The sequence below is a fragment of the Heloderma suspectum genome, chromosome 4 (assembly GCF_057233095.1).
Source record: "Heloderma suspectum isolate Gila_16-S chromosome 4, 16-S_ref, whole genome shotgun sequence".
NCBI classification, from domain to species: domain Eukaryota; kingdom Metazoa; phylum Chordata; class Lepidosauria; order Squamata; family Helodermatidae; genus Heloderma; species Heloderma suspectum.
In genome coordinates, this window is record NC_139461.1 from 59,526,842 (window position 1) to 59,551,018 (window position 24,177).

The following is a 24,177-nucleotide window of genomic DNA, read 5'->3' on the forward strand; positions in this document are numbered from 1 at the left end:
CAGTTCAGCCTCTTTATTTGCTGAAAAACATGTGAAGGGGGCTTTTCTCTTAGAAATTGTGCTTGTCTTACCTCTTATCTGCACAGCTCACTCACACCTACTCCCTACAGCTGAAATATTGTTATGCACACCTGGGAGAGGGGGCATTGAGTCCCATGAAGATCTTTCCCAAGCTCTGTTCTGACCCGCCCACAGCCTGTCCCAATCTCTGAATCGAGCTACAACTAACTGCATTTTCACAAGTCTCAGTATTAGCACATTCCACAGCTGGGAGGGAGGTAAACCTCCTTCCAGAACAGTCCAGGGCTACTTCCTTGTCATCCAAAAGGCCAGGAACAGAGGGCCAACCAGCTAATCTCCAGAACAAAAGGAAAGTATTCTACCTAACAAAGCCAGATCTGTTTGGCAGGTGTAATCACTTTTTAAGCAGTCCTTCTATTGTCTGAACCCCAACCTTACTGTAATAGAATCGTGGGGCTGTAAGGGTCCCCTCAGAGGAAATCCAGACTAACTCCCCAATGTTCCAAAAATATATTTTAAAAACAGATTAAGATAGTGACAGACATTTCAAACCTTTGCTTCCAATTTACAGACAAGCTTTAGACTCGACAAAGGAACCGTTTTACCATTTATCATCATTTTAACCAAAAAAGAGAGAATATAAATGTGAGAAACAAGTAGCAATCTTAGGGATTAAACTAACAAATAGTGTTAAGTGATGCAAAGTGCTAAACTGCATGATCTTTTTATAAAATTCAGAAATCTGGGGCAGGCAGGCAGGAGGTAGGAAAAGAGTTCTGCTCTTTATAAAACAACAAAAAAAAAGATTTCATTTAAGTACTTATACAAAACTCTCTAAATACTCAGCACAGTTCTTTTTTAAAAGTCACCACCCTCCCCAGCCTGTCCTGCTGCAGCCAAGCACTGCTTGCCTGGGGATAGTAATTTTTCTGTAAAGTTTACTATATAATTGCTATGTGTCAATGATAAGATAGTGCCAGATTTGAGCTGTTGAATTGTGGAGAAGGTGGTAACAGTAATACAGTTGTATCACGTAGGCATATTAGAAAGCCAGAATTACTTATGCAGCCCATCTTTTGATAACCCCAATGCCAAGAGCTACTTTAGCTCTTCCTAACGGTGAACATACACTGGTGCACAGAGACCATGAAGAACACCCACTTTTTCTTTGAACATGCACACATTCCATCACAGTATTTCTAAAGTAGCTTGTTGTCAGTGAGCGTGGAGAATTGCTTCAGAGCTCCACAGTTATGCAGTTAGTCATGCAGTTCTCTAGGCCAGGGTTGGGCAATTGTGGCCCTCCAAATGTTTTGGCCTACAACTCCCATGATCCCTCATCATTGGCTACGCTGGCTAGGACTGATGGGCGTTGTAGGCCAAAAATCACAAGTTCCCCACCTCTGCTCTAGACTGTGTCAGATTTTGTTAATGTATCAAATAGCAAATATTATATCAACACACATTTTACACAGCATGAGTATCTACTTAACAAGGAAACATCACGTTAAGCATGCTCTCCTTTTCCCTCTTACAGATAATTCAGTTATGCTCTAGCTTGCTGAAATAAGATGAAAGTGAGACAAAGGGCTCTTAAGTTGCCTCTGTTTCATCTCAGGAGAAGTGACTAGCATGTTTACAGCATTATCTTTATTTATTTCTTTATTACTGCCCAATATTATTCTATACTGCCCAACAGCCGAAGCTCTCTGGGCAGTTTACAATTAAAATTACATAAAATATACTATAAAATACATCATCAAAAGGTAAAGTATAAAACTACAGTATAAAATGAAGTAAAAACCAGAATAAAGCCTAGCAGCAATGCAGAGATTTAGAATACAATAACAGATTTAAAATAGCAAAGCTAAAGGACTAAAATGCCTGGGAAAATAAAAAGGTCTTCATCTGGTGCCGGAAAGAGCACAAGGTAGGTGCCAGTCAAGCCTCTCTGGGAAGCTAATTCCACAACTGAGGTGCCACAGCAGAAAAGGACCTCTTCTTGATAACCACCCACCTCACTTCCTTTGACAGGGGCTCCCAGAAAAGGACCACAGATGATCTTACGGTCCGAGCAGGTACATATGGGAAGAGACAATCCTTCAGATAACTTGGCGCCAAGCTGTTTAGGGCTTTGAATGTTAACGCCAGCACTTTGAATTGGGCCTGGACATGGACTGGCAGCCAGTGCAGATGGAAAAGTACTGGCATACTACAATCAAACTGGCCAGTCCCTGTTAACAATCTCGCTACCCTGCTTTGGACCTGCTGAAGTTCCTGGACCATTTTCAAAGGCAGCCCCACTTATAACACATTGCAGTAATCCAGATGAGAGGTCATCAGAGCATGGATAACTGTAGCTAGACTATCTCTTTCCAGATAAGGATGTAGTTGGTATATCAACCGAAGCTGATAAAAGGTCTGCTGTGCCACCGAGTCCACCTGTGCCTCAAGTGACAGTTCTGGACCCAAAAGCACCCCTAAGCTATGAACTTGATCCTTTAGGGGCAACCCCCTCCAGAACAGGTTGAACATCACTTAGCTGAACAGATGAATCACCCACTAACAGTACCTCTGTCTTGTCTGGATTGAGTCTCAGTTTATTGGCCTTCATCCAGTCCATTACAGTGCTCAGGTACAGTGCTGAAGGAGTTGCACTGGTTACCAGTTGTTTTCCGGGCCAAATTCAAGGTGTTGGTTTTGACCTTTAAAACCCTATATGGTTCCGGCCCAGCCTATCTTAAGGAGCGCCTCCAGCAACACCAGACAGGCCGCTTAACAAGATCAGCCTCAGATGGCCTTCTCTCTGTCCCATCAGCCAGGACAGCTAGACTGGTGGGGACGAGGGAGAGGGCCTTCTCTGTGGTGGCCCCCACTCTGTGGAACTCCCTCCCTAGGGAACTCCGTCATGCCCCCTCTTTAATGAGCTTCCGCCGTGCATTAAAAACGTGGTTGTTCAGGCAGGCATTTGGGGTGGGTTAGGGTATTTAAAAAAAAAAGATTATGGTAAAATTTTATTGTTTTAAATTGTTTTATGGGGGTTGTACATCGCCCAGAGTGGCTGGGTGACCAGTCAGATGGGCGATTAATACATTTAATAAATAAAATAAAATAAATTAAGAATGGCCACTGCCTCACCTAGATTTGATGAAAAGGAGATAGAGCTGAGTGTCATCTGCATATTGATGACACTCAGCCCACACCTCCAGATAACCTCCCCCAGTGGTTTCATCTAGATGTTAAACAGCATGGGGGATAAAACACAGCCCTGTGGAATCCCATAGCATAGCTGCCAAGGCACAGAGCAATCAACCCCCAGCACCAACTTCTGGAATTGGCCATCCAAATAGGAGTGGAACCACTGCAGCGCAGTGCCTCAACTCCCAGCCCAGACAACCTATCCAGAAGGATACCATGGTTGATGGTATTGAAGGCCGCTGAGAGGTCCAAGAGAATCAACAGGTTCACACTCCCCTTGTCCCTCTCTCAGCAAAGGTCATTCCACCGGATGACCAAGCCAGTTGCCATTCCAAAACCTGAAGCCCGATTGAAATGGTTCTAGATAATCAGTTTCATTCAAGAGTGCCTGGAATTGCCCAGCAATCACCCACTCAAGCACTTTGCCCAGGACAGGGATGTTGGCTACTAGCCTATAGTTATTAACATTATCCATGTCCAGGTTAGGCTTTTTCAGGAGTAGCCTGATTACCACATCTTTTAAAGAGGCTGGCACCACTCCCACTCTTAAGGAGGAATTGACAACCTCCTGGACCCAGCTGGATATCCCCTCTTAATCAAGCAACAGGTGGATGACTGGACTTGGCCAAGCATTTTGTCCACATCCTTGGGCCTCAACAACTGAAACTCATCCAATAAAACTGGACAAAACAGTGCTCTGGGCACCTCTACTAATGGAACTGCATTAATTGCGGTGCCCAATTCATGATGGATTTGAGAGACTTTATCTTCAAAGTGCCATGCAACTTGTCATAGCATGCTACTGACGATTCCACCATTTCTCTCCCTGGCCCAGACTGTAGCAGGCCATGAACCACCCAGAAAAGCTCTGCTGGATGACACAGAGAAGATGCAGTAGTGGTGGAAAATAACTCCCTTTTTGCCACCTTCACTGCCACAGAGTTGGCTCAGTAATGGGCTCTAACCTGTGCTCGGTCAGGCTCAGCACGAGTTTTCCTCCACCTGCGTTCTAGCCATCTTCCCTCTTGCTTCATTGTCCTCAGCTCAGGTGTATCTTTGACACATATAGGTTGGATATCATCAACTAATAGCCACTTCTGAAACAGCTACATCAGTTCCTGAAAATGTAAATCAACTCTTGTGATCGTTGATTGTTAATTTCAAATATTGCTCTAAATGCAAGGGATAAACTTCAGACATGAAAAAATAATTCAGGGCACAATCCTATGCATGTTTAGATGGAAAAAAAGTCCTACAACTCCCAGCATTCCTCAGCCAGCCATGATGGCTGGGGAGTGCTGGGAGTTGTAGGACTTTTTCCCCTCTAAACATGCATAGGATTGTGCCTTCAGTTAACTTAGGATGCAATCCTATGCAGATAGGTGGCCTCCTCTGAACTCGGAGGCGGCCACCTGTCCAATGCAGGGCAGGAGAAGTACGGAGGGGATTGTTCCCACCGTGCTTCTCCTGCCCTGCATTTTCGGCTAGACAGCTGACTGCAGCTGTCTATCTGTGGGAGGGCTGAGCAGGGGAGAAGGCTGCTGTACAACACACTGGATGTGTCATACAGGCATTTCTGCCCTCCTTGCCCCAGAAAGCCCCCTGGAAATGCCCCATTTTGGCCACTCTGTGCTCCTCTTGTGAGTGCGTAGCATGGGGCTTTTCCGTGCTGCCTGCAAGGCAGCGCAGAAGGGGAGGGGGAAGGTCAGGTCTCCAGGAACTGACCTCAGAGCGCGGGCTCCGAGGTCAGTTCCCGGAAAACCAGATATCCTATGGCCGTCTAGCTGCTAACCAGTGGCCACAGGATTGCTCCCTCCAGGCATCAAAGGATGGGAAAATAAAAGCAGAAAAAGTATGGCCTTGGTAGATTCAGAAGAAAAAAAGGATGGAACGGAGGGGAAGATCATTTATTACAAAGAAAAATTTCTATTTCTGCCCTGTGAAGGGGACTGTTTCATCCTAATTTGTAAGAACAGAAAAAACACACCCTTACTTTTCGTATTTAAATAAATAAATAAAAGCATTCCTAGTCTACAAACAGAATAAATTGTGGGCCTACAATCTGGCATGTAATTATCTCCCTTATAATCTTCTCTTATAATAAAACAGAAGCTTACAGCTACTGTAGCCCAGAAGATTCAGAACAATTGTCAAGTTTTGATCTGCCCAGACTTGAACTTGAAAAATTAAGCTGAACTGAAGAGAACACACAAGTAGGAAATCTTGCATTATATTGCATTTATCATACTCGGCAACAAAATGGATTCCCCTGTATTGCTGTATTGAGATAAATAATCTCAATATTTAATAATCTCAATACAAAGGAATCCTTGAAGGTTTTTTATTTATCAGACAGGCATAACTGTAGTTATAGTTACTTTTAGCTACGCTTATTTATAGTTAGTTTTTTAAAAAGAAAATGGAGATATATTGGCATAGCACAACAGGGCTCTGAAAGTTTAAAGACTGGTTTATTCTACTTTTAACTGTTACAAAATGATATTAAGTGTTTATTCTCATGACCATTTTGACATGTTGGTGATGGGACAAAGAGCACCACTAAACTGGCCTTTGGGGCATGACAAGCCGTCTTGTGAATGCTTCGACATGCCAAGTTCATAGCTCCCTACACCTCCTGGCATAGTCTACCTTACAAAGATTGTCTTCAGAAGAGAAGTCAGCTCATGTTCCCGATGCCAAAAAGTGCCATTATGTCATGAGGTTAGACTGTGTCCTAGGGCCAGAGTTTTATGTTAAGAGTTTTACCCCTTTACTGTAATGTCTGCCTCACTGGTAGGGCGCATGACACACTCCCCAAGCCATTGTCCTGACACTAGCTCTCCCTCAATATTCTGTTTTTACCCAATCTACTTTCGTGCCTTTTGGGGGGCAACAGCATTTTCCATGCACTGCCAGGTCATGTGTGTTCCAATCTAGAAGTATTATAACTTCCTGGTGGGAGCAGCTGTAAAGCTGTAGAACTTGTTCTGAAACATTTCCCCCTACCTTCTCTCTTCCCGATGCCTTTGTCCCCCTCCCCCTCCCTGCTCTTTCTTTGCATGGATTTTGATTTTGGGGCTCCTTTCACCTGTTTAGACAGACAGACAAATGGGTAGACAGAGCCTGTGAGCAGGCCTGGCGCTGTTGCATCTCCTTCTAGTGCTGCAGAGGAGCATAATGAAAAAAGGAAGGGGGAAGAATAAAAGGAAAAGCAAAGAAGAAGGATCAGAACTTGAAAAGGGTTAATTTGTAAAAGAAGAGTTTCAGGGTTGCTAGGAAGCCAAGCCCTCTACTCTGAACTGACCTCAGGCAGCAGGGTAGGGGTGAGGGGAGGGATTTGCAGGCAGGAAATCTGTGGGGGGGGGGGTTAGGCCTTCACTGTGCATCTACACGGCTCTGCAGCTGTGAATAACCACACAATTTATTTTTAAACCTGTATTTATGCACAGCTCTGAAGCTGCGCATGCCATTCTCAGATTTCTTTTAAAAAGCAACCTGAAACAGCAGCATGACTTCCCAGTTCCCCTGTACTATATTGCAGCTAACGTACTATAAACATAAATGATAAAACGCACATGATCTTTCAAACTCCGACTTCTCCCACAATTGCAACACTATACATTGGTGTGTGGCATTTGATTGTGTTATAATAAACACAGCAGATATTTCGCTGTATTTACTAACATGTGCCCACAGAGTAGCAATTGTGTTTGAAAAAAATATTGGCACTACTCCAGTGTAGATCCTATCCTAGTGTATTCATGAATGATTACCCATTATGCTTATGTGCAATGCTGCTTCTCCTTAGTAGATTTATTTATTTATTACATTTCTATACCGCTCAGTAGTCAAAGCTCTCTGGCTGGTTCACAACAACTAAAAACATAAAATCCAAGACAAAAAATACAATATAAAAGTTTTAAAGTTTTAAACCACACTATAAAAAATAATAATAACCAAACAGAACCTAGCAGCAGTGCAAAGATTTAAAATACAGTATCAGCTTTCAATTTGGCCACATCATGAGGAGATAGGATACCCTGGAGAAGATGGTGATGCTAGGGAAAGTGGAAGGCAAAAGGAAGAGGGGCCGACCAAGGGCAAGGTGGATGGATGATATTCTGGAGGTGACGGACTCGACCTTGGGGGAGCTGGGGGTGGCGACGGCCGACAGGAAGCTCTGGCGTGGGCTGGTCCACGAAGTCACGAAGAGTCGGAAGCGACTGACCAAATAAACAACAACAACATCAGCTTACAAACAGAAACTAAAAAACTAAAATGCCTGGGAAAACAGTGTAGGTGAAGGTAAGCTTCTTTGGGAAGCTCATTCCACAACTGGGGTACCACAGCAGAAAAGGCCCTCTTCTTGATAGACACCTACCTCACTTCCTTTGGCGGGGGCTCCTGGAGAAGGACCGCTGAAGACAACCTTAGGGTCTTGGCAGGTACTGTATATATGGGAGGTGATGATCCTTCAGGTAACCTGGCCCCAAGCCGTTTAGGCCTTTGAATGGATCACTGCCTTGTTGTGGCGAAGGGGCTTGCGTAACTCAGTGAAGCCATAAGCTATGCCGTGCAAGGCCACCCAAGACGGACAGGTCATGGCAGAGAGTTCTGACAAAATGTGGTCCACTGGAGAAGGAAATGGCAACCCACTCCAGTATTCTTGCCAAGAAAACCCCATGGAACGTATCACAAGGCTAAAAGATATGACGCCGGAAGATGAGCCCCTCAGGTCGGAAGGTGTCCAATATGCTACTGGGGAAGAGCAGAGGGTATTTCCAAGTAGCGCCAGAAAGAGTGAAACGGCTGGGCCAAAGCCGAAAGGACACTCAGCTGTGGATGTGTCTGGTGGTGAAAAGAAAATCCGATGCTGTAAAGAACAATATTGTTTAGGAACCTGGAATGTCAGATCAATGAATCAAGGTAAGCTGGAGGTGGTCAAACATGAGATGGCAAGATTGAACATCGACATCTTGGGAATCAGCGAACTAAAATGGACAGGCATGGGCGAATTTAATTCAGGTGACCATCATATCTACTATTGTGGGCAAGAATCCCTTAGAAGAAATGGAGTAGCACTCATAGTCAACAAAAGGGTGGGAAAAGCAGTACTGGGGTACAATCTTAAAAATGATAGAATGATCTCAGTACGAATCCAAGGCAAACCATTCAACATCACAGTAATTCAAGTCTATGCCCCAACCACTGATGCCGAAGAAGCTGAGGTTGATCGGTTCTATGAAGACCTACAACACCTTCTAGAACTAACACCAAAAAAAGACGTCCTCTTCATCATAGGGGATTGGAATGCTAAAGTAGGAAGTCAAGAAATCACCGGGATAACAGGCAGGCATGGCCTTGGTGTACAAAATGAAGCAGGACAAAAGCTAATAGAGTTTTGCCAAGAGAACATGCTGATCATAGCAGACACTCTTTTCCAACAGCACAAGAGGCGACTCTACACATGGACATCACCAGATGGTCAATATCGAAATCAGATTGATTATGTCCTTTGCAGCCAAAGATGGAGAAGCTCCATACAGTCAGTAAAAACAAGACCTGGAGCTGACTGTGGCTCAGATCATGAGCTGCTTCTTGCAAAATTTCGGCTTAAATTGAAGAACGTCGGGAAAACCACTAAACCGTTCAGGTATGACCTAAATCATATCCCTGATGAATATACAGAGGAGGTGAGGAATAGATTTCAGGGATTAGACCTGATAGACAGAGTGCCTGAGGAACTATGGACGGAGGTCCGTAACATTGTTCAGGAGGCAGCAACGAAATCCATCCCAAAGAAAAAGAAATGCAAGAAAGCCAAGTGGCTGTCTGATGAGGCTTTACAAGTAGCTCACGAAAGAAGGGAAGCGAAAAGCAAGGGAGAAAGGGGAAGATATACCCAACTGAATGCAGAGTTCCAGAGAATAGCAAGGAGAGACAAGAAGGCCTTCTTAAGTGAACAATGCAAAGAAATGGAGGGAAACAACAGAATGGGAAAGACTAGAGATCTCTTCAAGAAAATCGGAGATCTCAAGGGAACGTTTTGGGCAAAGATGGGCATGATAAAGGACAAAGAAGGCAGGGACCTAACAGAAGCAGATGAGATTAAGAAGAGGTGGCAAGAATACACAGAAGAACTATACAGGAAAGATCTGAATGTCCCTGATAGCCATGATAGTGCGGTCACTGAACTTGAGCCAGACATCCTAGAGAGTGAAGTCAAGTGGGCCTTAGGAAGCATTAGTAACAATAAAGCTAGCGGAGATGACAGTATTCCAGCCGAGCTATTTAAAATCCTAAAAGATGATGCTGTTAAAGTGCTGCATTCAATATGCCAACAAATCTGGAACACTCAACAGTGGCCACAAGACTGGAAAAGGTCAGTTTACATTCCAATTCCAAAGAAGGGCAACGCCAAAGAGTGTTCAAACTACCGCACCATTGCGCTCATTTCACATGCCAGCAAGGTGATGCTCAAAATCCTACAAGCTAGGCTTCAGCAGTATGCGAACCGAGAACTACCGGAAGTACAAGCTGGGTTTCGAAGAGGCAAAGGAACTAGAGATCAAATCGCCAACATTCGCTGCATCATGGAGAAAGCCAGAGAATTCCAGAAAAACGTCTATTTCTGCTTCATTGACTACGCTAAAGCCTTTGATTGTGTGGATCACAACAAACTGTGGCAAATTCTTAAAGTGATGGGAGTACCAGACCACCTTACCTGTCTCCTGAGAAACCTGTACGAGGGTCAAGAAGCAACAGTAAGAACCAGACATGGAACAACCGAGTGGTTCAAAATTGGGAAAGGAGTACGACAAGGCTGCATATTGTCACCCTGCTTATTTAACTTATATGCAGAGTACATCATGAGAAATGCCGGGTTGGATGAATCAGAGGTCGGAATTAAGATTGCTGGGAGAATTATCAACAACCTCCGATATGCAGACGATACCACCCTAATGGCAGAAAGCGAAGAGGATCTCAAGAGCCTCTTGTTGAGGGTGAAAGAGGAGAGTGCAAAAGCTGGTTTGAAACTCAACATTAAAAAAACTAAGGTCATGGCATCTGGCCCCATCACTTCCTGGCATATAGAAGGGGAAGAAATGGAAGCAGTGACAGATTTTACTTTCTTGGGCTCCAAGATCACCGCAGACAGTGACTGTAGCCATGAAATTAAAAGACGCTTGCTCCTTGGGCGGAAAGCTATGGCAAACCTAGACAGCATAGTAAGAAGCAGAGACATCACCTTGCCAACAAAGGTCCGTCTAATCAAAGCTATGGTTTTCCCAGTAGTAATGTATGGATGTGAGAGCTGGACTATAAGGAAGGCTGAGCGCCGAAGAATTGATGCTTTCGAACTGTGGTGCTGGAGAAGACTCCTACGAGTCCCCTGGACTGCAAGGAGGTCAAATCAGTCCATCCTAAAGGAAATCAACCCTGACTGCTCATTGGAAGGACAGATAATGAAGGTGAAGCTCCAATATTTTGGCCACCTAATGCGAAGAGAAAACTCCCTGGAAAAGACCCTGATGCTGGGAAAGACTGAAGGCAAAAGGAGAAGGGGACGGCAGAGGATGAGATGGCTAGATAGCATCACGGATGCAATGAATATGAACTTGAGCACGCTCCGGGAGAGAGCGCAGGACAGGAAGGCCTGGCGTGCTATGGTCCATGGGGTCACGAAGAGTCGGACACGACTGAACGACTGAACAACAACAACCAGCACTTTGAATTGGGCCCGGACATGGACTGGCAGCCAGTGCAGATAGAAAAGTACTGGCATAACATGAGCGCATTGGCCAGTCCCCATTAAGAAATTCACTGCCCTATTTTGGACCAACTGAAGTTTCCAGACCATTTTCAAAGGCATTATATAACACACTGCGGTAATCCAGATGAGTATTTCCCATCACACTAGTAACTAGAGATACCTCTTTTCTCCCTTTGCCAAGCCCATTCCAAATATCCCTTTGCTACTTATATGTGCAATGTGAGGGTGCTTGTAATTTATGCCTGCACTGCAGGGAAACCACTGAAATTCTACAAGCATCTCAGAAAGGTGCATGTGCCAAGAAATGCCATCAGATTCAGAAGACGGTGTTAAAGAAACCTCACTCCAACATACAACAAATGGGACCTTAAACCTATATGAAGTCAAGCTGTACTTCAATAACTGCCAGTTATTGAAGTCAGTAATCCAATCAGTAATCAACAGACCTCCCTCATGCTAATGAGTGACCACTACATAAACACCCCCCCAAGAACTTAGAATCTAGCAACACAACCACTAATGCACTCCTCCTACCTCTTTTCTATTTTCAACTCTTGCCACAATAACACAAGGGGGAAAACGTCTTCAGATCCATACTGTTCCTAATGTATAAGGCTGGTGTAGCAAAACTATTATCTCTAATTTTTAAGTAATCAGAAAGTACATATAGATTAAGAACTGGAGGCAATTCACTTCAAGACCACTCCAGAATCAGTAATACTGATTTAGGACCAAAGTAGATGTGATGGGATAGGCATGTGTATTTATTTGTGTGCCTGTCCTGTTCATGTAGATAGCAGGAGTGATGGTGAGTCCAATTTTTTCAATATATACAAAAAGGAATGCATAGATACGACTCTCCTTAACACATGAATAGGGCAAAAATGTGAATTAAATATATGTGGCTGTCCCATGCCAGCTAGTTTTGATCTATGTAAATGGCCAACAGGGTTGTTCTCTGTTACAGGAACCTCAAATACAAGATTACCAAATTAACTTCAGAAATCATAAATAAGATTTAAAAATGGCAAAATGGGATAAATATTTTTATTTATTTATAATATTTGTATATTGCTCCACATCTAAACAGATTCCAGAGTGGTGAACAACAAGAGATAAAATGAACAAAAGAATGAAACATAACATTAAAATTATTCTTTAAAAAAAAGAGTGCCAATACAACTGAGGCTGGTCAACCAAGGAAGGCTTCCTGGAAAAGAGTTGTTTTCAGGAGGTACCGAAAAACAGTGTAGTGTTGGCAACTTCCTGAGGCAGGGAGTTCCATAAGAAGGGAGCTACAACGCTGAATGTTCTCCGGGTGGATTCCAGTTGGGCCATAGGTCCAGTGGAACCACCAGAAGCATGCCCTCTGATGACCTCAGTGACTAGGCAGGTTGGTAAGGGAGAAGGGACCATGTATTCTGGTCCCAAGTTATTTATGGCTTTGTACACTAGTACCAAAACCTTACACCTGGCCAGGTAGCAGATAGGCAGCCAGTGCAGTTCCCTCAGCAAAGGAGTTGCATGCTGATATGGGGCAGCTCCCAATAACAGCTGAGTTGCTGCATTCTGCACTTACTCCAGCTTCCAGAGCAGCCTGAAGGGTGGCCCCACACAGAGTGCATCACAGTAATCCAATCTGGAGGTTACTAGTGCCTCTGTGCCACTGTGGCCAAGCTATCCCTGTCCAGGAGAGGCCATAGCAGGCAAACCAGCCAAAACTGGTAAAAGGCATCAGCAGCAGTGATGGATCTAGAAATACTCCCAGACTACAAACCTGATCTTTCAGAGGGAGTGCAACCCCATCCAGAACAGGCAATGAGCTTATCTCTAGACCCGGGAACCACTCATGCACAGGGCTTCCATCTTGCCAGGATTCAGCTTCAGTTTATTGGCCTTCATCCAGCCCATTACTGTGTCCAGGCACTGATCCAGCCTCATCTGATCCAGCCTCATCTGATTCAGATGTCAGAGGGAGATAGAGCTGTGTGTCGTCAACATACTGATGGCACTTGGCTCGAAATCCCCTAATGACTGCTCCCAGCGGCTTCATATAGATGTTAAACAACATTGGGGACAGGATAGTACCATGCGGAACCCCATGGCTCAATTGCCATGGGGCTGAGGAACGGTCACCCAATGTTATTCTCTTTAATTGACCCCGCAGGGAAGACTGGAACCACTGTAACACAATGCCATCAATGCCCATAATATAATTCTGTACTGGGAAATCTACTCATCATCTGAATGCTGTATGTCAGTTGACTACAAGCACAGCTTAATTATTTTGTCAATTTAGGCTGCAGTCCTATAGCCACTTTCCTGGGAGTAACCCCCTTTAAACTCAATGGGACCTACTTCTGAGCAGGCATGCATAGGATTGTGCTGTTAGACTAGGAACCGGGAAATGGTGTTCTACAAGCTGGAAATGAATCCTGCCTGAGGCAAAATGGCTGGTTGGGGGATGCTGGGAGTTGCAGTCCAACACATCCATCAAGCCCTAGTTGAGGAAAGTCAGTTTAAATACTAGCTGCAAACCTTGCAGCACGAGCTCTGTATGAACATTGTTGCCTGTGGTGGACCAACTTACATTGCTCCAACAGACTAACAATTCCTATTATGCCTTTAGGGTTTTTTTTTTTACATACAATATATGTTTTATATTTCCAGGTTTGATTTATTTATTTATTTATTTATTTATTTATTTATTTATTTATTTCTATACTGCCCAATAGCTGAAGCTCTCTGATTCTCAGTATCTACCAGGAGAACAGTAGATTTGCAAGCTAGATTAGAAAAAAGAGTTGCTTAGCAGAGTTCAATTCAGGGATGAGCAGCTTTCCAGCACTCTAGGAGTACAAGTGTGCCACTGTTTTCATCCAAATGTAGAATAATTCTGGGATTCATAGCCATGCCAGCCTAAACTTTGCTCTGAAGAAAGTCTTTGTTTTCAAATACATCAGTGTTTGGCAAGTAAATAACTGTATGAGGAATTCTACTCATCTAGCATGCAATTTACCAACAACCCTTAAAAAAAAATTGAGACAGGTTTTTTTTCCTACACACACACACACACACACACACCCCGTTCAAGTGATTGTGCAGGGTATCATCGCAGATTAAAATATTTTCTTCTCAGTTTGGTGTATTGCAGAAAAATGCTGATATGCTATTGCCTTCTTCTCAACAGTGGTGCTAATGCTTTCTTAATTCCACTGTGTGTTACTGAATATTTATGCCCTTATATTCACAACTAAAGCCTGCTTACTTAAGAGCCATCCCCACTGACTAAAATTACAATTCTTCACAAAGTGAATTGTAGACGGAGGTAGAAAGACAGGGGTGAGGAACCTCAGGCCTAGGGGCCAAATCTGGCCCTCCGGGGGTCCAAAACAAGCCCTTCAGTGTCCCCCAGATGGCCATGCACCTTCCCCTTGGCCCCACCCATTTCCCCTAACTGCCAATTGTTTGGTAGTTTCCCTGGTTTTGTGCAATTTTTTCCCCATTCTAAAAGGTTGAAATGACTTTCGTGCACCAGCTGCAATCCTTCCTGAATCGGTCTAACTTGGTAAAAGTTATTCATGCCTTGGTTACATCATGTAACCAAGTCATCATGTTGACTTGGTTACATCAACTACTGCAATGTACACAGGGCTACCCCCAAAGTGTACAAAGTTGAAGTCTGGAAGCTTCAACTGGTGCAAAATGAGGCAGCTAGGCTGCTAACCAGTGCACATTATTGGGATCATATTACACCTGTCCTGAAAGACCTGCACTGGTTGCCAGCTGCTTTCCGGGCTCAATTCAAGTTGTTGATATTAAGCCCTAAATGGCTTAAGACTTGGCTAAGGGACCGCCTGTCTCACTATGAACCAGCCAAAGTATTAAGACCTCCAGGAGGAGCCCTTTAGAGGGCATCATTACCTGCTGAGGCCTGTTTGTTGGCACATGTGAAAGGGCTTTCTCCTGTGTTGCCCCTGTTGTATAGGCAGAGGGAATGACTGTAAGACTCAGCAGGCCTCAAACACAACTGTCCTTTATTTCACACAAAAAACTGCAGAACTTAGCAGAAGCTCCACCCACTGCTGCTACTCCCAACTCTACAGGAGCTGCCGAGGTCGAAACAATACTAACCCATAGCACCTGCCCCGAATACATAACAGCCTCAAACTATGGAATGCACTTCCTCAAGAACTATGATCGGCCCCCATTCTCTTGGCCTTTAGAAAGGGTGTGAAGACTCGGTTTTTTTCGATGTGGCTTTTCAAAATATGCAGTTTTAATGTTCTCACCGGTTTTAATGTTTTTATTGTTGCTGAGATTTATTGTTTTAAATTGTTGTACACTGCTTTGATCACTTTTTAGCAGATAAGGGAGTATATAAATGTTAATAAAGAACTTCCCTAAGGCTTAGTTACTCATAGTGAGAGCTTCAAGCTACAACATGCTGGTATTTTTGTATTTTTGGCCCCGAAGAGCTTCTCCAAAACTGAATTCAACCCCCAGGCTGAAAGATGTTCCCCACCCCTGTAATAAGACATATCAGGAGCCCTCTTCCACATAGAATTCCTCTCAGCATTCAAATGAGAAAGAAGAATGAGGAGCAACAATTTTAAAATAAAGTTATATATAATCAGAAGTAGCATCATAGGTTAATCAAATTCAGTTCTCAATTGTCAGTGTACATGTCCTTTGGGCAAATTATTTACTGTGTGTGCGTGCGTATCTTAATTCTCCAGATCCCCTGGAAAAATGGAAGTAGTTAGATATTTAGAGATAAGAAGATAAGAAGATAAGAAAAGCCGTGCTGGATGAGACCAAGGGTCCATCTAGTCCAGCATTCTGTTCACACATTGGCCAACCAGCTGTTGACCAGGAATCCATGAGCAGGACATGAGTGCAGCAGCACCCTCTCGCCCATGTTCCCCAGCAACTGGTGTATATAGGCATACTGCCTCTGAAAGTGGAGGTAACACATAGCCATCATTGACAACCTTTTCCTCCAGGAATTTGTCTAACCCACTTTTGAAGCCATACAAACTAGTGGCCATCACTACATCTTGTGGTAGTGAATTCCATAGTTTGACTATATGCTGTGTGAAAAAGTACTTCACACAGAGCATATAATCTACAACAGGCCCCTTTTTTAAAACCGAATGTGCTGGTACAGTATTTATTAAAAATATTTCTGAATCGCCTTTCAGCCCTAAGACCTCCCAAGATGATATATAATTTTAAACACAATAATACATATCAAAACCATCAGTTAAAAGCAGAAGAGCAGTAACCTTCAAGAAACAGGAAGATTTTATAATTACAGAAATTCATGTCACGATGTAAAGTTGAAAAGCCTGTTTATTTTCAGTACTCACTCTTTTATAAACTCAAACTTACCACAATTCATTTGCAACCAGATCTGAGAATCTATCACACCTTCATTGGCATTTAACTGCTTGCATGCCCCTTCATCTGTAGAAAGGATGATCCTACATCTGTGTTGTGCAGCCAACCAAGGAAAGGGTGTGATCCATCTTAAGCTTCTGGAGCATAAACAAACACAAGGGGTTGGAAAGGAGTTACTACCCGCTTTGGCATATATCATACTTGTCTACATTCTTCTATGGTCCAGCCTGTTTCTCTTCCCCAGCAGGCTCCTACCCACTGAACACCCTACGCCATAATTCCTGGAAACCTCTGACATGGGGACAAAAGCTTCCGATCTCTATGTGGGCTGCAGTGTAGTCTTATGGATGAAAACTGAAAGATGCCTGTGCTATCATACTGTGCAACAGGAACATCACTGATGCATGTGCCATTCATGAGCACTTGCTTACTGAGCTGGCCTAGGTGTGGGAAGGGATACCTGTGCGTGTGCACGTGTCTCCTCATCTCCATCCATGTTTAGCTGTAGAGTAGTTTTGCAACTGATCCAAATTCCTAGACTTATTTTTAGCATTTTATCTACTTCCAGAGTATGTCTTATCTGAAATCCCAGAGAGATAACAGCTAATGTTTAAGGTATTTTTTTTAATTAACAAAAGGATTAACTACACACCATCATTCAAGGGAATATACACTAGTATTCATTTTGTGGAAGCTATCCCCCTTTGGTTTACTAAATATACTGAGGAAAAGGCAGAATTTCAGCAAAGAAAAGAACTAAAGGGTTACCTAGGCCATTTTCCTGCCTTTGCAGAATCCATAATATCCCACGTTTATACAGGCTATTTCTCAAACATTTCCAATTTCCCATAGGAGTTGTTTTGTATTGCCACAAAAGCCCAAAGTTCTAATTACTAGAAAATTAGTTGTTTGAAGTATTAAAGGCCATGTTTTCCTCCTCTACGGAAAGCCTATTATCTCCTTTCTATGCTCAGCTGCCAAAATAGTATATTTAGAACATTTCTATCCCATTACAGCTCTTCTCAGAAGGGCGCTTCTTGTTTTTCTAGGTGGATTTAACAATTCAGATGTGGCTCCAAACCAGAAATTCCTCCAATCTTTCCTCAGAGATTCTACATTCCAGCTCATTATCCATTTCACTACTATCCTCTCCAGCATGTATATATTCATACAGCCCATTTTGGCTGTGGATCTGCCTAGCGGGTAGCCATTTGGGTTGGGGCTGCATTAATCATTAACCCGGGGCCTCAGCCAAACATCAGGGTCCTCTACTGTAGTAGAATTATGGAAGATATATCTTTACAGAATGACGAGTACGAATGGGATGCCATTCTATTGACAACTGAGGCAGGAAGTGGGAGCAGCTATGCTTATCAGGTTCCTCCTCTTCCTCAAGCAGCCATTATAGGCCTGCCCTTTCCTTCAGTACAGCATCCACCTCAAAAGCCCAGTGAACCTAACAAAACTGAAAGCCCATTGATTATTTTGTTGTTGTTCAGTCGTTAAGTCGTGTCCGACTCTTTGTGACCCCATGGACCATAGCACGCCAGGCCTTCCTGTCCTCCGCTCTCTCCCAGAGTGTGTCCAGCTGGGCCTCAGCGCTAATGACGTTGTGACTGCTTTCCCCAGGGCGGGCAAAGTTGGAGATAGCAGTGAGGGGGTGCCCTCTGAAGGGATTCTTCCAGGGGGCAGGACTTGGAGCCAAAGCCCTGCCCGCAAGAGCCTGCACAGACTGGATTAGGCCTATGGGCCAGAGTTTCTGCACCTCTGTGCTAGCACTTGCCAAATTTGCTGAATTTCAGGGGCAAATCACTGGGTTTTCCCCGTTGCCTTAGCTAATTACGTTGCAAAAGTGTTGATTTATAGAAGCACAATGTCATTAGCGCTAGCTCTGGGTAACAATTGGATACTACCCATCTTGTTTAAAATTAATGAGCTGACACCAGATTTATGCTGGATCAACTGCACTGACGGAACTGGACTTCCCCACCCCCTCCATCCCACAGCACCCATTTCATCAATTGTAAGGATCAGAGTGATATTTTCCCCTCACGAACAGACTTGGGTTTCCAGCACGGTAGCACTGGATATCCAGTCTAAGGTAGGACTAATCCAAACCCAATTAATGCTACCACATATGTCAATTGGATAAGGGGTTGCTAAAATGAGAAAAAAGCTCACCTCTCAAAGCTGTTTGACACAATCTCTGACCTGTTTTGGTAACCGCCCAATAAACAGTACATAAGGCCAAGCAGCTAACATGCCAATACTTGAAAAAGAGAATGAAAAGGATCCAAAGAAAGAGGTTTTACCTCAAGCACCAGCTATTCTTCTTTGCCTTCCTAACAAAATCACTTTTACAGCAAAACCACAACATTAAATGATTAGACAGAGTTCATGAGTATCCCTGTCTGCTCCAAGCCCACTTAGCAATATGCATTGTCCTCAGCTTAACACCCAGTTTTGACGGCGTGTGTGTGTGTGTATGTATATATAGCAGCCAGGATGCTGAGTGGAATGCCTGGCTGTGCACATATTACACTGGTGTGGAAGCAACTGCACTGGCTACCTATTAGCTACTGAGCCAAGTACAAGGTCTTGGTGTTGGCATATAATGCCCTGAACAGCTTGGGACCAGGTTATCTGGAAGATTGCCTTCCCCAATACAGACCAGTGTGATCATTAAGATCATTGGAGGAGGTCTTGCTGATGGTACCAGGCCCTGCAGACTTCCCATCTCGCAGCAACCAGGAAGAAGGCCTTCTCTATGGTGGCACCCAATTTATGGAATGACCTCCCCCCTAGTATTTGGGAGGCAACAACTCAAGCCTGCTTTAGGTGCCAATTAAAGACCCATTGCTATACCAAGGCCTACCCTGAGTGAGTGTGCTGCCCAGTTTGTTTGTAATTATAATGTTGTACTGGTTTTAATGTTTTTATTAATGCTTTCTATAAATGTTTTAGCAATTATTATGATTTTAATGTATATTATAATGCAGTGTAATGTATTTAATTTTCTTGTAAACTGCTTAGAGATATTTTAAAATATGGTAAGCAGTAAATAAATCTAATAAATAAACAGCCTTAATCAAAATACCTGGTGGGGAAGGGATTAGAGATTCTAATATTGTACTGGGTAGAAATGGTTACCTGAAGTCAGTGAACTGAGCAATAGGGTCCTTTACCTAGAATTACTAGGTGGCCTCTATAACTTCAGGTGAAAAAATAATCCTTACTAATATGTTCCTCTCTTCAGAACAAAGCAGGTCTTTCCCCATCATTGGTCACTTGGGGACTGTACCTTTCTGCACCACTTGCTCGTTCCAACTCAGAACCATATACCCAACATTATTCACAGACTCTAATAGCAAATTTTAAGCAGGCCAAGTTATTCAGCTGTTCTTAAGCAAATAAAAGAGGAGTAACTCTACTGAATGGAAATTGATTTTTACAGTATATGAGAAATAGGTGAAACTGATACTCTAGTTAACATGAAGTGGACTACAGTTCAGATCAGTATAGTTCAGCTCAAAGAGTCAAGTGTTGTTGTTGTTGTTTTTAAGTTCAGTGCCTCTTATGACAACCTCCCCCCCCCCCTTTTAACCTGTTTTAATAGAACACCAAGAGAAAACTTTATTGCCTCCATTTTTTAAAAAAAATTGACACCCAAAGCAGCATTTGGTAAAACCCAAAGCAAGATTCAGAACAGCGGGCTGATGAATCACAGAGCCATACATTTAAAAACTAAACAAGTATTTTAGGGCATAGTCCTATGTCCCCAAGACAGCATCTGGAGGACATAGGATATTTCAGTTTCTGAGATCCAAGGTCGGAACCAGGGCTTCAATGTTGGAACCAGGGCTCTGACCTCAGTGCCCAGAAATCACACTCCCTCTCCCTTGTAGCCGCCACTGCTCTTCCCCATCTCCGCACTCAGAAAAGGAGCATGGAGACAGGGAAACAGGCGGTCCCAGGGGCAGGGAGGGGAGGAGACCATGGAAGCTGCTTTACGCAACTTCCTATGCGCTGTGCACCCTCCCCCCTCCCACACCAAAGCTCCCCACCTAGACAGGAGAAATCGGAGGCCACTGACTATCAGGATAAGGTTGCGCCTTTAGTCTTTTGAAAGTCAGTCTCGTAGCATAAGTACACCAAAGGGCAATTCTGCCACAGTCCACTTCTCCTTTGGCAACAAATGTCAGCCATGTTGTTTGCAAAAGCCCCCCCAAAACCCCAGTGGGGTTATATTGAGCATGATGCCAGGGCTGGCCTGAACATACAAACAACTCAAGCAATTACAAAGCAGCAATATTTTTATGGGTACAATGGGCACCTAGATTCCTTGCAAAGCTGCATAGGCTGCTGGGATGCAATTTCAACTGTGTGCATTATTCATATACAACCTTTGTGCCCAACCATGCCCTGTGGCATTGCAATATAAGAGGTATGTCCCAATATCCTTGCATGGTACAACCACTTGGGGAAAGAAGATGGCTTAAGCTGGCTCCCCATGTTACAACTAAAGCTAAAGAGCCACCCTGACTGCATATAATAAAAATAATCTGCAGTTTCCCCTAGCAGTGCAACAATTTTTTACTTGGACCTCTTAAGGGTCTTTTTCTCAAACAGTCTGACACTTCTGAGTTGTCAACTCTGTTTCACTTCCCAATAATGTCACAACTTTTTGAAAACAGAAAAATGTTGCAATTACATCTGGGCAGTTGTATAATAGATTGAGCAAGATTGTCAGAAACCACAGCCCCCAGGGAATTCTTCCATGTAGTCAGAATTGATCCCAACATCATTTCTCCCTCTCCTACAAGAGGTGTCAGCTCTCAATCCTGTGCATGTCTACTCAGATGTAAATTCCACTGTATTCAATGGGGCTTATTCCCTGGTGAGTATGCAGAACCACTGCAGTCCAGTGAATAGAAACCTAAGTACAGGTCCAGGACCAAGATTCACCTTTATCATGAACTCATGGGGCCGGTTCACACGTAACGCTAAGCCAGGATAGGTCACCGTGAGTTGGCTGTTGCTCGCCAAACCACATCACTCCCGACAATCAGGTGAGCGGCAGCTCGGTGTGGCTTGTTTACCCCTCAGTCCTCCACCCTGTTCCCTGCATGTATCCCAGTGTCCTTTGTGGCACAGCCTGTCCTGTCTCTTCAATCCCTGCCCCCTCCCCACTCTGATCACTACCCCTTTTTGGAGCAGTTATTTGGTCATCACCTTTTTCCCCCCAGTGCCTCAGAATTGCCCAAATGGGGGTGCATTTTTAAGTATTATTTTTTCCCGGTCTATCTCAAGTGCACAAGAGCGCACTTGTGGCTATCTGATATGTGTAGTCTTTCCTAGTCAATTTCTTTGTATGTTTCAGCTATCAATGGGAACACCAATGTGGAGTAGGTAACATACAAGGAAATTGACAGGGTGAGACTGCATATAGGCTACTTTGTGCACAATTGAGAAGGACCAGGGGAAAAAGGGGAAAAAAGGTGACAGATGTAACAGTCCCTCTAAACTGCCATTTGGGCATCAGTGGAGGGGCAGTCACTGGTGAGGGAGAGAGGATCACTGGCTAGATCATGAAAAGTGGCATGGGCTTTTTTGCCGCTCTTGCCAAGCGGCTCTGTAGCTGCTTGGCTCAAGCTACAGTGCCAGGTTTGGATATCATGACAAGCCACCCCAAAGAGAAGAAGCCATCCTCATCAACCCTAGTACAAGCCATGAGTTCTCAAGGTGGCTTGTTGATGGAAAATAACCCATGCTGAATAACCCACACTGGGTTCAGATGTCACAGCAAGCCACGCTAACTTAGCTCACATCCCAGTACGGCTTATCGTGCAAACCCAGTCACCGAGAGGTCTTGGGTAAATTACTCTCTATCCACCTTAATTCCCCAGCTACAAAATGGGAATAGAAGTAACCTACCAAACACTGTTGTTATGACAAGAACAACTGCAAAGCACTTAACATATTTAACGTTAATATTAAGGATAAGTAGTAGTAGTAATACCCAGCTTAGTACTTAGCTTTCCAGTGCCCACACACACTCTTTGATACTGCATTTTCCTACCACCCCACCTTGAAAGTATACAGAATTTTACAGTGTATATTTTATTATATAGCCAGACATTAGCTCAAATCACCAACAACAATGGAGAGCCTTAGTATTGGAATATTAATCAAGCATGAAGAGATGCTGGGTACCAGAGCAGGTCCAAATGGCCACAAAGCATTCAATGACAGAATATGGATTTTTATATACTAGGAGTGGCTAAAGAGTTTTCAGCTGGAGGAAGCAATCCTATGGCCACTAGACACTGTCTAGAGGGCCATAGAATATGCTCTTTTCCTGGAACTGACCTCGGAGCCTGTGTTCCAAGGTCGGTTCCCAGAAATCTGATCTCCCCCCATGTCCGCGCTGCCTTAGAGGCAGCGCAGAGAAGCCCTGTCCTCCACATTCAGAAGACGAGCGCGGAGCAACTTTTCTGTGGTGGCCCCCAGTCTGTGGAACTCCCTCCCTAGGGAACTCCGTCATGCCCCCTCTTTAATGAGCTTCCGTCGTGCATTAAAAACGTTGTTGTTCAGGCAGGCATTTGGGGTGGGTTAGGGTATTTTAGAAAATGTTTTTATTGTAGAATTTTATTGTTTTAAACTGTTTTTATTGTATGTTGTACATCGCCCAGAGTGGCTGGGTGACCAGCCAGATGGGCGATTAATAAATTTAATAATAAATAAATAAATAAATAAAAAGGGGCGGGGCAGGGGGCATTCCAGGGCAGGGAGCTATGTGTCATACGGCAGCTTCCTCTCCTGGTTGGCCCCCCACCGCTAGACAGCCAAAAACATCTGTCTAGAGAAAAAGAGCAAGGCAGGAGAGGTGCGGAGGGAACGATCCCGCCGTGCCTCTCCTGCCTTGCTTTGGATAGGCAGTTGCCTCCGAGGTCAGAGGCATCTGCCTATCTACTTAGGATTGCACCTTAAGAGTCCTTACCCTAAGTTTAAAGCCAGCTTCATTCTAATTGGGTTGGGAACTTCGTAGCCATCTCTCATAAGAAAGAGGCCAAAACCATATCTCAGTTTTGACTTGATACCTTCAAAATCTGACAATGCTGAGTACTGAGACACTGCAATTGTGCCACTAGTTTTATTCAGCTTCATGTTTTCAACACCTCCCCATTTCATTTTTTTGATTTTTCTTAATAAAAACCATATTTAACACTTCCCAGAAAATCACCAACTATGTTACATTATGTCCCTTGGAAGATGTTATCAAGAGGTAAATGCTATGTTTACTCTTAGAGAGCTGAAAGATTGCCTCACTCTCCAAGAATTGGCTAGAAATAATTCACTAGAGGTAAACAATAATCTAATGGGGGAATCTTCATTCCACAGTCCTACCAGGGTTAATTGCACCCAAGGCCATTTGGACCTAGCACCCCTAAGTCTACACAGGGCTGGCCTGCTAGAATATTTGGTGTATGTGTGCTTGACTGAGAGACAGAGAGAGAGAGAGAGAGACAGAGAGAGAATGAACAGATGACAAATATTGTATGAAGAAGCCCAGAATTATGAGCTAAGCAGATTTAACATAGTGGGATTGTTGCAGTGGTGGCAGTGACGGAAAGCATGGTACCAAAAATATCCCATGTTCAAGCCCATTGCAACATCTCCGACACACCAGAACAATATGTTTTTACTTTTCAGAAGTTACATTCCATCCAACTACTAGGTAATGCTATCCAATTTGGTTTCTAGTTACTTTTTCACTTAGT

The 24,177-nt window shown here is 43.8% G+C and overlaps 1 protein-coding gene across 18 annotated transcripts in view; it reads right to left on the minus strand.

Annotated features, from left to right (window-relative positions):
- The window catches only part of SGK3 (serum/glucocorticoid regulated kinase family member 3), a 78,237-nt gene that overhangs the window by 50,330 nt on the left and 3,730 nt on the right, over positions 1 to 24,177 (minus strand). For 14 of the 18 annotated variants that reach the window (XM_084849371.1, XM_084849380.1, XM_084849386.1 and 11 more), the window contains one exon: positions 16,388 to 16,533. The exons of 2 other annotated variants lie outside the window; for them this stretch is intronic. The gene's annotated coding sequence lies outside the window, so the exon portion shown is untranslated. Of the gene's footprint in view, positions 1 to 4,184; positions 4,338 to 16,387; positions 16,534 to 24,177 lie in introns of all 18 variants that reach the window. 2 more of the 18 variants (XM_084849373.1, XM_084849376.1) reach the window with 1 other exon arrangement.